General features: G+C 41.5%; 1 long non-coding RNA gene across 1 annotated transcript; it reads right to left on the bottom strand.

Moving 5' to 3' along the window:
• Positions 1 to 3839: 3839 nt before the first annotated feature.
• LOC120227256 lies at positions 3840 to 8691 on the bottom strand. The gene is made up of 3 exons (XR_005527210.1): positions 8609 to 8691; positions 7597 to 7712; positions 3840 to 4124 (listed from the first exon to the last, which is right to left on the bottom strand). It is a non-coding gene; the product is annotated as an uncharacterized LOC120227256 (long non-coding RNA).
• Positions 8692 to 12988: the final 4297 nt, after the last annotated feature.

The following is a 12988-nucleotide window of genomic DNA, read 5'->3' as shown; positions in this document are numbered from 1 at the left end:
GCCCTTTTATCCCTAGCTGCTTTCAGAATTCTCTCTTTGTCTTTATATTTTGCCAGTTTCACTATGATATGTCATGCAGAAGATCAATTCAAGTTACATCTGAGGGGAGTTCTCTGTGCCTCTTGGATTTCAATGTCTGTTTCCTTCTCCAGATTGGGGAAGTTCTCAGCTATAATTTGCCCAAGGACCCCTTCAGCACCTTTCCTTATCTCTTCCTCTTCTGGAATTTCTATGATATGGATATTGTTCCATTTGATTGTATCACTCATTTCTCAAACTCTTCTTTCGTGCTCCTGGATCAGTTTCTCTCTTTTTCTCGGCTTCCTCTTTTTCTATAATTGTGTCTTCTAATTCACCTGTTCTCCTCTGTGCCTCTTCAGTCCGTGTATTGGATGCCTCCATTTTATTATGCAACATTTTTAATTCATCACAACTATTTTTAAGCTTCACAGTCTTTGTAGCAATAGTTTCTCTGATGTCTTCCATGCCTTTTTTTCAAGCCCAGCGATTAATTCTATGACTACTGTTCTAAATTCTTGTTGAGTTATGTTGCTTACATCTGTTTTGAGCAGTTCTTTAGCTGTCATTTCTTCTTGCAATTTCTTTTTTTTTTTTTTAATGTTTATTTATTTCTAGGAGACAGAGAGAGAGAGACAGCGTGAGCAGGGGAGGGTCAGATAGAGATGGAGTCACAGACTGAAACAGGCTCCAGGCTCTGAGCTGGCAGTCAGCACAGAGCCCGATGCGGGGCTCGAACCCAGGAACCGTGAGATCATGACCTAAGCGAAAGTCGGACACTTAACCAACTAAGCCACCCAAGCACCCCTTCTTGCAATTTCTTTAGAGGAGAGTTCTTCTGTTTCGTCTTTTGGCTAGCTGTCTCTTGTTAGTTTTAAAACTTGTTATGTGCCCTGCACCTGCAAGTACTACTATATTAATGAATGCTATATACATTGCCTGTCCAGAGCCTGTCTGTTCTGGAAGTGTTCTTTGAATGGTGCCTCTTGGTCTCTCTGGTTGAGACTTTGGTTATTTTATTTCCCTACTCATAGTAGTATTTGGGACTCCCTACCAAGTGTACTTGGTTTATTTCTTGAGGTAGTCCTGGAAAGGAAAACAGACAGACAAACACACAGGAAACAAAGGCACACAAACACACAGATAAATCCAACAAACAAGCAAACTGAAAGGGAAAAAGAACAAGAAAAAAAGAAGAAAAAATAAAAGAAAAAAAGGAAAAATAACCAAAAGACACAAGACAGTATAAAAGCATAAAAATAGAATACCCAGCTACAAATAAAGAGAAGGGTGTATGCAGTGCTGACGGAAGAGCATATACAAAGATAGAAGTGACAGGGCAGGGGGAAAGCAAAATTGGACAATGAATGACCAGGCAGAGAAACAAAAAGCTTAATTCATAGAGAGAAAGAGGAGAATATGGTAGGAGGCAATGAGAAAGAAGTAAAGATAATGTTACTCAGAGAAACTATATAGTCTGATTACTCCAGAGAGAGAGAGATAGAAAGGTAGTGGTGGAGGTACAGAATATACATCTAGAGAATGGATTAAATGTGACTGTTTAAGCAAACCAATGACCAGAGTGTCCAGCCCAGCAGAGGGGAGAGATACGAATGAGACAAGGGAAAATATATCTGAATAGAAAGAATTGATCTAGAATTAATCACAGCAGTGCACCCATGTTGGTCTTGCCCCAGGCTCCCATAAAAAAAATTAAACAGCTCTCTAGCAGGGATGGACGTGGTATGGCGTAGGCAGGTCTTAGCCTCCACTGCGTCCCACGGGCTGCTCTCTGAAGTCCCGCCTTGGTAGTTTGGGGAGAAAACTGGCAGTGCCCCAGTCCCTTCTAGAACTAATCTTTGCAAATCACTCTTTTGAGTCCTAGCTCCCTGTGCCATGGGCCTAACCAAGATGGGCTGTGTTCTATGTCCCACGCCCCACCTCATTTCCAGGTCTTAGTCCGTGGGCTTTATTGATATCACCTGAAATATAATCCCACAGACTGGGCAGCTTCTCAGCCAGGGATCGAGCTGGGAGAGCAGTGGAGCAGTTTTTCCTGGCGCCGCCTGGGACTGGGGCACCCAGCCCAAAAAGTCAGCACCACAGCTACAAAGAAGATCACTCTCCATCCCAAGCCAAGGTTTTTCTCTTCTCCAGGGACAGTTCTATGAGCAGTTTCAGCCACTCTTTCTCTTCGCCTTGACTCTCCATATCTCCCTGCGAAGGGGGTTCCATCCCCTCCCTTTGTGTCTCCAGGTCCCAGGCCATTTTTATCTTCCCCTATTCACACTCACACCCCTATGAGGTTGTCTTCTTAGTGGACTCTGTCTCTTTTCCTCCCAAACCCCTGCGGTTCAGTGTCCAATGGCTTCAGGCCTTCTCTGTTTGACCGACAGGGGGGGCAAAATGTACGGAGCTCCCTACTTCTCTGCCATCTTGCCTCCTTCTAAGGATTTTATTTTTAAGCATTCTCTACACCCAGTGTGGGACTCGAACTCACAACCCCAGGATCAAGAGTCTCATGCTCCACAGACTGAGGCAGTCAAGTGCCTGTAAATGATAGCCCTTTTTTTAAAAAAGTATGCTCCACACCCAACATAAGGCTTGAACTCACTGGAATCTAAATTTTTTAAAGTTCCATAACTAAGTAAATTTTATTTCAGGGGTGTTAAATTAACCCTTTCTTTCCAAATGTGGAAAAAAGTATAAAGTTTTTAAAGACTGTTTTCTGGTGGGAATGTAAACTGGTATAGACACTGTGGAAAACAGTATGGAAGTTCCTCAAAAAATTGCAAATATAAGTACCATATGATCCAGCAAGCCCACTTCTGGGTGTATATCCAAAGAAAACAAAATCATTACCTTGAAGAGACATGTGCAATCCCATGTTCTTTGCAGCATTATTTAAAATTGTTCATTGACATGGAAACAACCTGTATCCATTTGCAGATGAATGATGAAGAAAAAATATATATAATGTGAATAAGTAAATGTAAACAAATGAACACACACACACACACACACACACACACACACACACTGGAAGATTTTTTATCCATGAAAAAATAAGGAAGTATTGCCATTTGCAACAACCTGGATGAATCCTCTAGGGTTTTATGCTAAGCGAAATAAGTCAAACACAGAAAGACAAATACTATATGATCTCTCTTATATGTGGAATCTAAAAAACCTGAACTCATAGAAACAGACATCAGGTTTGTGTTTGACAGAGGTAGGGGGTAGGGATGGAATTAGGTGAAGGTGGTCAAATGGCATAAACTTTCACTTATAAGAGAAATAAGTTCTAAAGATGTAATATACAACATGATAACTCTAGTTAACAATACTACATCGTATATTTGAAAGTTTGTAAGAGTAAATCTTCAAAGTTCTCAGCATTAGAGAAAAATAATTGTAAACTTTTGAGGTGATAGAGGTTAACTAAAGTTTTTTTTGGTAATTATTTGCATTTATACATCTATCACCTCAAATATGTACACTCACGCAAATGTATACTATGCCATATGGCAATTATATCTCAATAAAAGTGGGAAAAAGAAAGGAAACAGGACTGATTTTTTCCGGCTCTACTTTTCCTGCTGCTTATCCGATTAGTATTTTCTAGCTTGAGTTCAGTCCCCTTCAGAAACCCTTTCTGGACAATTCCAATCATCACCAACCTATCTCTGTCCTCTGGAATCTGCTCTGATGGTAACCAATATCTCTTCCATGTTCAATGACATTGTATTGCTAGCTTGACCTCAGCTGTGGTGGAAGTATTTATACCATAGAAATTGGCAAACACTACAAATGAGGGTTTTTATTTTCCAGAGAGCTAGCTTAGCAGCAGCACCCATGGCTCATAGTCTGTGCCACTCTATGCATTTAATTCATTCTCTTTGCATTGTATTGATATTTCAAGTCACTGCTTCTGCAATAGATGATATGAGGTCCTCAAGAGCCATATTCCACAGTTTAATATATTTCACTTGCCATCTGCCTGTGTACTGAAAGGTCCAAAGCTCCCATTCTGGACATGTGGTGTTGTAAGAGTGCAGTGGGATCCATTCCCAGCTGTTGACATCTCTGGTTCTCTGTTCCCGCATCTAAAAAGTAAAAGAATTAAAGGGCATGGAAGGTAAGACGAAGTCTATATTGAACACTCTTGAATTCTCCTGGGTCTCTGAGTGACAAGGGGCAGTTCTTATGGCACCTTCATTCCAGAGGATTGCATGGTGGCCTAGGGGATGTTCATAGCCAGTTCCATGATCAAGTAAGTTGGGGAATGCAGATCCAATCAAGTTTAACAAATTTCTCTGACTCAGGACTTCTCAGTCTTTAATCTGCTTGACACATTGGGATATTTAGAGATGGAAGGGCAGACAGGGGCTGCAAACCCATGTGGATGTCAGGTTTCAGGAACTGGCACACTTAGTTTATTTCTGGGTATACAAGGGAAGATGCAATCATCAAATTTAGATCTTAAATTGGAAGACCTTCTCTTCTGTCCCCTATTCATCCTCTCCTTAGGCTTGGGGTTGAAAGAAAGAATCCAAGAAAAGGGGTGAGTTTTGAAGGACAGGAGGTGGGCAGCCTGGGCCTTCTGGCATTTGGACCATTGATTAATTTTCAAATGGTTACAGGGCCAAAACAGAATCAACAGAAGAAGCAATTTGTTCTTATCAGTACTGATGGCAAATATTTATGTTGCTTTTTTCTGTGACATTGCCTTGTTTATCTTCACTATCCTCCATCCCTGTGAAGTTGAGGAGAGTGCTGTTCTTAATCTACACAGGCTATCAGACCTCAGCTTGCCACCAGTGCTAGGACCAACCCAACCACCTATTGCTTTTTCCTTCAGTAATCTTGTTTTCTCCCTATGTGAATTTTAGACCTTCTCAAATATTTTATAAATATTTTGCTTGTCTGTGACTGGCTGAGCTGAAAAATGATCATGACGGTTTGTATATTTATCACTAATGCTCTTATCTTTTGGTAATCATTTCACATCTGCTGTCTCATTTTGCCATCTTAAAAACCTGAGATATAGACAATATTTTCATGTTACAGAAGGGGAAAAATGCAACCAGGGCATCAAGAAGCCTTATCAGAACACAGGGCAACTGTGGCTCATGCCTTACAGGAACCGTGGAAGGACCTGGGGAGGCTTTTGAAGTGTTATTGCTTGAGCTCGTTCCCCCAGAGATCCTGGTTTAAATGATCTCAAGTATAGTCTGGGCACTGGAATATTTTAACATTCTTCAAGTACATCTAATGTACAATTCTGACTGTGAAATTCAGGTCACTTTCTGCAAAACAGCCCTGTCCTATTGACATAAGTATTTACATATTTTCCCAACTTCTCTCTCTATCTTAGTTTGGATGAGAAAATGTGAAATGTGATATTTTATCTAATATATTCTCCCTTGAACCACACATCTCATTCCATATCAGACCATCTACAGACAGCACTATGAAGGCTTTAGCAAAGCAGCTAAAGAGGGGGCAATTCATGCTGCCAACTTCAGAGCCTTCTAAGTGAGATGACATTTATAGACAAGTAACTGTAAATACTGTGGTCCAGGGATCCCACCTCTAGATCTAGGAATATTTCTTCAAATATATATACAAAAATAAATGCATGAAATATTCTTGATATATTAAGTGAGAAAAGGAAGTTTCAGAAAAATATTACAGAACAACCCAATATTTGCTGAAAATAAGTCCACCTGCATGATTACATTTGGGTTTCTACACATAAGAAAAAAATAAGTCTGAAAATATTTACACTAAACTTTTGGTGGTAGTTATCTCCAAGAATAAAGACAGCAGAGAGTAGAGGGCATGGAAAAGTTTCATTTGGGGGGGGGGGGTATTCTTTGAATTACTGCAATACAAATTTATTTGTATAAATACAAATTTATTACATTTAGATTTTTTCTAAAATTTATTTTACAACAACAAAAAATAGTTTGATCATTGTAAAATGGTGAATGCCATAAAAGAAGAGATTATATCTGTCTGGAAAATAGGAGCTGGCATCAAAGAGAGGGTGACATTTCTTTTGCATGGGCAAGCCCCGCTTTGAATTGCAGCAGTGGAGGGAAGAGGAGCGGCCCACATGCAGAAATGAGGCCAGGAGGTGGCCTGGGTGGCTGGGTCGGTTCAGCATAGGACTTTTGGTTTGGGCTCAGGTCATGATCTGACGGTTAGTGAGATAGTTTCAGCATCCAGCTCCAGCTCCTGGCTCACAGAACCCCAGAGTCTGCTAGGCATTCTGTCTCCCTCCCTCTCTGCCCCTCCCCCATTCGTTCTCTATCTCAAAGAAAGAAAGAAAGAAAGAAAAAAAGAAAGAAAGAAAGAAAGAAAAATGAAGGAAGGAAGAAAAGAAAGAGAAAGAAAAAAAAAAAGAGAAGAGAAATGAGGTCAGGAGGCGCCTTGCAGAAATCGGGGGGCATTCCCCCACCTGGGAGCTTCGCTGGAGAGGAGTAAGGGGGCGTGACCAGGGGTGCTTGGAGCAAAGGTAAGCAGGTTCAGGTCCTGAGTCAGGCCTCGAGTGCCAGGCCAGAGACAGTATAGGTAGAATTTGTAAAGTCATTGAGTGTTTTGGTTGCAGGAATGATGCAATCAGAGCTCTGATTCTGGAAGCTTCCAGAATGGCAAGAGTGTGGAAGGATGGATTTCCGGAATAAAAACGAGATGGAGGCCGTTCTGTCAGGACTAGCAATACCAAGCAGGAGGCAATGTAGGCCAGGACGGGGTGCCCAGGGTGCCGAGTCCAGAGCCTGTGCGTGGAGTGGACTCGGACGCCCAGGCTGTTACACCCAGGAGTTGGCTCACCAACGGGAGCTGCAGAAAGGGGGTCCGGGGTGGGAGACCGCGGGCAGTGGTGTTGTAGTGTCCCAATTAACCGCAGGCTGCCCGGAAATGCAGCGGGCAATTCGGATCCTATTTCAGAGCGGTGATTTGAATCTCCCGAAAACATTCACAGTCTTGGGGTCAGACCAAGATCACATTATTACTATTTTTTTTTAATTCAACCAACCCCATTTCCATTTCCAGGCAAGTTCTCCTTTCCTCTCTCCACCTGGGCCTTCAATAAGAAATAGGCAAACACATGTCCTCAGTTGTTGGAACCTGCCATCTCCGAGAGAGCAGAAAACCCCCAGGTCCACAGAGCGTGGGTGGCACAAGCTCGTGGGATTTTTATTCTTCTTCTTTCTTCGAGCCTCCCACCTGGTTGCTTCTACTGTGAGAGGATTTGGGGGACTGAGCAGAGAGAGGAGGGGAGGCAGGAAGAAAGGGGAAGAGACCCCCAACGCACAAAGGACACAGGGATCCCCTCCCTGTGGAGGTGGCGCCTAGCGACCTCGCAGAGCAAGTCCAGGGCAGCATCACCACAGCCGCTTTTCACACCCTTCTGGAAGAGGTCTGTATGGCCAAGGACTTCACATGTAGCCAGGCGTCCCCCGTGCCTCCCCCAAAGGCCAGGACAGGCGACTCCTCCATACAACCCCCCGCCCCTCCCGGCACCTGGGCAGCCGGTATGGACTGCTCTGCGTGTGCTGTGTAGCTCACCTTCTAACACCCACACAAAGCGATGAACTGCAAAGGAGCCTCCTGGACTTGGCTTTTTAAAACTTGAGTATCTGGACAGTTTGAGCTACCTCCTGCACAATCACTTTCTTCTGATTCTATAGGGAATAGACAAGGTGTGTTGAAAGGAAAGGTTCAGGGACCTACAAAAAAGAATCTTACTTTTCCATGGAGTTACTATTTCATCTCTCTTATCCCATTAAGAATAACAATAACATCAAAAATACACATTTGATTAAGACTCTAGAATTTACAAAGAGCTGCTTCATAATTTATCCAAGTAAAATAACCTGATATTGAAAGAAAAAGTTGTTAAAGGGAAAAATTCCTTTTAAAAAAAGAAGAGTACTTCAGTTTTAATTCCTTACTCTCTCGTGTATGTTTTCTGACAGTCTCACTAAAACAAGGTGCATCTGAACTAAAAGCGTATTTTGCAGAATTTGAGAATCTCTGCTCACTTCCACGTTTCAAAACAGAATTATCAGTACAATTTTAATGCAATCAAAAATAGTAGATAAATTAGGTATAAAATGCTTGACAACACCAACTCCTTCTTATCCTAATTCCAAAATTGGAAAAATGCTTCAACTAAAATCTGACAGTCTTAACAGAAAATGAGTTAGGATCTACAGGAAAGAAATTATACTGTTTTCTACATAAAAAGTGAAAAATTTCTATATGAGATAAAAACACTATCAAGATAAACAACAAATCAAGAAAAATATTGGTAGCTAACAGTTAATCCTCCCCATGTACAGAGGTCTTTAAGTTGCTCAAATACAATGGTTGGACTGCTCATAAGTAACTACAAATAGTCAAGGGAGCTTAGGAAGACAATCAAGAAAATATCCAAAAACAATCAAAGAAAAATAAAAAATGATACATCTGAGCCTGCCAGAACGGCAAAGGTGGACTGGATGGAGCACATTCATTTTGGGGGCAATAAGCATTTGTATGCATTTTTATTAGGGCAATATATTGATAAACTTTTGACCTGGCACACTTTGATCCAGCAACTGTTTCTGGAAATTTATGTCAGAAGACACTGGATTCACGTCTCACATTTGCAAAGTGAACCCTATGGTCTCTATAAAAGGAAGAGAGAAAAAGGAAAGGGGAGTGTTGAATTCCTGGAAATTCTTGCCCTCGGCCCCAACCCCTCCAGACAGCAGGCACGTGACAGCAGGGAGGCAGGACATGCTCTTTCTCCCACTATCCTCATCTCCCCTCAAAAGACTTCAAATGGATAAGAATACCTCATTGTACTGGGCTGAGGTCTGATGTTTAACAGTTCCCCTCACACATGCCCAACACATGGCCCCAACCCAAATCCGAGTCAGTTATTTCACCAGGTGCTTGTTTGAGGAAATAACTATCTGATAGGATGCAGGAGAACAAATTGAGTACTGGCTAATTGCAGAGGCTACTTTCTTCTCCACTATGGTACCATCGTGGTGACTTTGAGTCCCTGAAAACTTTACCATTCACATTGCCTTTCCTGAAACCCCACATGACCTGTGATGCCACTAAATAAGGAAGTCTATCATGGTAGAAACTGAAAGTAGTGAACAGTTGGATGTAGCCCTTATGTCCATCCTATGTCAGCAGACATTTGGAAAACATTGTCAGACATCCATTCAGTGGCATACTCTGCAGAAAGATGATGTCAAGTAGTATGAATTCATGTGAAAATATCTACTACATTAAGAGACAAAAAATGTTACATAATAGCAGATATAATTTGACTCGCTTATATAAAGTTTAATAGGTTTTGAAAATAAGTACATGAAACTAAGCATTTTTTTAAGTTTATTTATTTTGAGAGAGAGAGAGAGAGAGTGTGTGTGTGTGTGTGTGTGTGTGTGTGAAGGACAGGCGGGGGGGGTGGGGTGGGGAGGGAAGAAAGAGAATCCCAAGCAAGCTCCATGCTATCAGCACAGACCTGATGCTGGGCTCCATCTCAGTAGCCTCGAGATTATGACCTGAGCCAAAATCAAGAGTTGGTCATCACCCGACTGAGCCACCCAGGCACCCCAAAATTGAGCGTGTTTTTATTTTTTTTTAATTTTTAAATTTTTTAATTTATTTCTGGGAGAGAGACAGCATGAGCAGGGGAGGGTCAGAGAGAGAGGGAGAAACAGAATCTGAAACAGACTCCAGGCTCTGAGCTAGCTGTCAGCACAGAGCCTGACGCAGGGCTCAAACACACGAGCTGTGAGATCATGACCTGAGCCGAAGTCGGACGCTTAACTGACTGAGCCACCTAGGCGCCCTAGAGAGCATGTTTTTATATGTGTGTGCATGTGCATAGAGAGATCTATCTAAAAAGATTTTTACCAAAATGATAACTGTGTTATATCTGTGTGACAGGATTGAGAGTAATTTTTGCTTTTTGGGTTTTATCTTATACTCTTCTTCGTCATTTGAATTTTTAATAATAAGCATGTATATATTTTTAATCAGAAAAATTATAAAATTATCTATCTCCATTTTTTAAAAAAAGTAAGTTGGTACCAATATCAACAAAGGAAAGCTCAAAAGGAACTTCCCTGGTTTGCCTGCTAGTGGATTGGGCATCACATCTGGCAACAACCATAGGGAATGTCTGCAAATAAGTCACTGTACCTTTGTTTTTGTTTCAAGGTGCCCTAGCATGAGTATTTTATTTTATTCTCTTCCTACTTCATTGCATGAGAAATCTTCTGTGTCTGACTTCAACAAATACATCTTGATTGCCCAGCACACTGCTAGGAATTAAAGACGTAGGTGAGCAAAATGTGTTTCCCTGGAATCCACAAGAAACATTTTGGGGAGATAAGCACACAAACAAACAGTATCACTGATAATAATCTCCTCTAATGGGAGAGGCAATTAATGCTTCCTGGATGACTGGGGTAAGGCTATGTGGACAAGATGGCATCTGAGCTAGAAAGAGAGGCATTAGAGGAAAAGGAGACTACGTAGGCCAAGGCAAGATGTGCATGGCACTTCATATGTGATGAACAGGACAGAGAAGAGAGGGAGAAGGGAATCATGCAGGTTGGAAGGAAATGTGGGGACCAGAATCCTGCTAAGTGGTTTGGATCTTAGGTAGCCAGATACTGACATAATCAGGTTCATTCAGCTTGAGACAAGGATGGAAAGTACCATTAGTGGGATCACCTCTGGCCTACAGACCCATAGGCATATCTCCCTATCCGTTCCAGCACCTTAACCTCTGAGATTATAAGTGGTCGGTAAATGCATATTATTTAAATGCAAATGAACCACCTAGATTCATGGAAGCCTCCACTGACTTGAAAGCACTGGTAAAAATAAGAAGCCAGGCTAAACAGTAGAGCTAAAGTCCCCCCGCAGAGGGACATTGGCACGTCTTGTTCCAGGCACCAATTTCAGCCTGTGATTAGGCTTAGCAGTCCTTGCTCTTATAGCTGAGGACACAGAAGAATTTGAACATGCCTTTCCTGCTCCAGCCCCACCTGTTCATCATCTTGCTGGGCTAAGAGCTGCTGTAATTTAAGTCCCTCTAAAAAGAAAATAGAATTCTTAAGCATCTGTCACCACAGCTCCTTGTGGTGAAAAATGGAAGGTGTGGCTTCTTTGAAAGAAAAATGACAAGACAGAGTATTGAGTGACCCCAAGGTGTTGGCATGTGGGAGATGAACTGATTCACCAAGATAGAAAGCCCATTCCGCCTTTCCAGCACTTTTTATATACGTTTTAATCGCTGTTTATGCTTTCAGGATGTGGTGCTCGGCATGAAAACCAGTCCCCTTGCAGGCCATATAGGGGTGGAGGTGCTGGGTGACCCTGAGTAAACACAGCTACAATAGAATTCCAGCAGACTCTCGGCGAGTCTTTCATCTGCCTTTGGGAGTGACAAGTAGGGTTGGCTTCCTTAGGCCTGGAGTGGAAGCACAATTACAAAGCTGAGGATTTGTGGGCTTGTTTGCAGGGCTTACCTAAGAAACCGATACCCTCTGAAAGTGCCCCTTCATTCCAATGTCACTTTAGATAGGGCAGGTAAAAGGATTACTCTGGTGTCACTGGCCCCCACCCATTGTCTGCACAAGCCGACGCTGAATGGAGTAACTTAACCCCCAAGGAGATAACCAACTACCGTGTGTGTACTCACATTTACAACTGGCAATTCCCATGAAGAGAAGGGGTTGTTTTCCAGGGCCTTGTGCTTCCCTGACACGTCAGTACCAGAATATGAGATAGTTCTAGAGCAAAGGCTCAAGGTTGTAGAACAAGTCCAGGGTGCTGGTCTCGATGCCCTCGTATTAAACCCGATCCACCCAGGTACACGCGTGGAGGGGGCCCATGTTAAGACAGCACTCACATCACTCAGTTTTCTTCTTTAAATTGTGAACTTGACTTAAAAAATCTCCACATATTTTCTTTTTAAAAAAATGTAGTAGAAACCCCAAAGAAGAGAAAAAGAAATTTTGAGGCTTCTGTTTTCATGGGACTGGCTGAAAGGACCAATGTCTGACCCATGTCCTTGCCTGATTAAGACTTTGAGGGCCCTAGACATCCTCCCCTGCTACCCTCAGCCAGCCCAGATTCACCCCCACCACCTCCAGCCAGCCCCAAAGCCCAAAAGAATGAAGAACCCTGACTCTTAGCCTGGACATTCTCAGGCAGATTTTAGGCCAACTTGCCCTTTATTAATAGAAACCTCTTACAAATTAAATAATACTTATTATGTTTCTGAAATAGGGACATAGAAAAAAGGAAGCAAAGGTTATTTATAATCTCACCATCTAGATAGCCCTTGTTTAAAATAAAAAAATTTTTAAGTAAAATACTGTATATAAATGGTGAGAAAATTAAAACATTACAGAAGGTAACAATAATTTTAAATAAAATCCATCTTTATCCCAAAGGTAACCACTGCTAAAATGACCTTGGGTTTCCTTGCAAACAAGGAAAAGAAATGGATAAAGCACTAAAATATATATAGCCTTTTACATGACTTATAAAAATAAAAATTGTAATAATAAATAAAAATTTAAAATAATTTTGAAAAAAGTATAACATCCACACTATTCTACATCTTATTCTTTTCAGTTAATTATATATCTTGGAGGGTTTATCATACAATAGTATGGATCAACCTCATTGCTTTTAATGGCTCATTTTATGGATGCAGCATAACTACCTGTCCTATCATTCTTGAAATGCTTGAAAGGACCAGACAAATTGTAGGCAAGAGACATCGCCCTTACATGCCTCAGTTTCCTCAGCTTCAAGATGAGAAAAACAACAGTAAACAAGTAGATACATGGGAAGCACCTAAAAGGGTATCTATTACTATTGTTATTATTTCTATTACTATCAGTATTAGTATTAGCTATGAGTATTAGAA

The sequence above is a fragment of the Hyaena hyaena genome, unplaced genomic scaffold (assembly GCF_003009895.1).
Source record: "Hyaena hyaena isolate Hyena2069 unplaced genomic scaffold, ASM300989v1 scaffold_2134, whole genome shotgun sequence".
Taxonomy (NCBI): Eukaryota; Metazoa; Chordata; class Mammalia; order Carnivora; family Hyaenidae; genus Hyaena; species Hyaena hyaena.
This window is presented reverse-complemented; position numbering and strand designations above follow the sequence as displayed.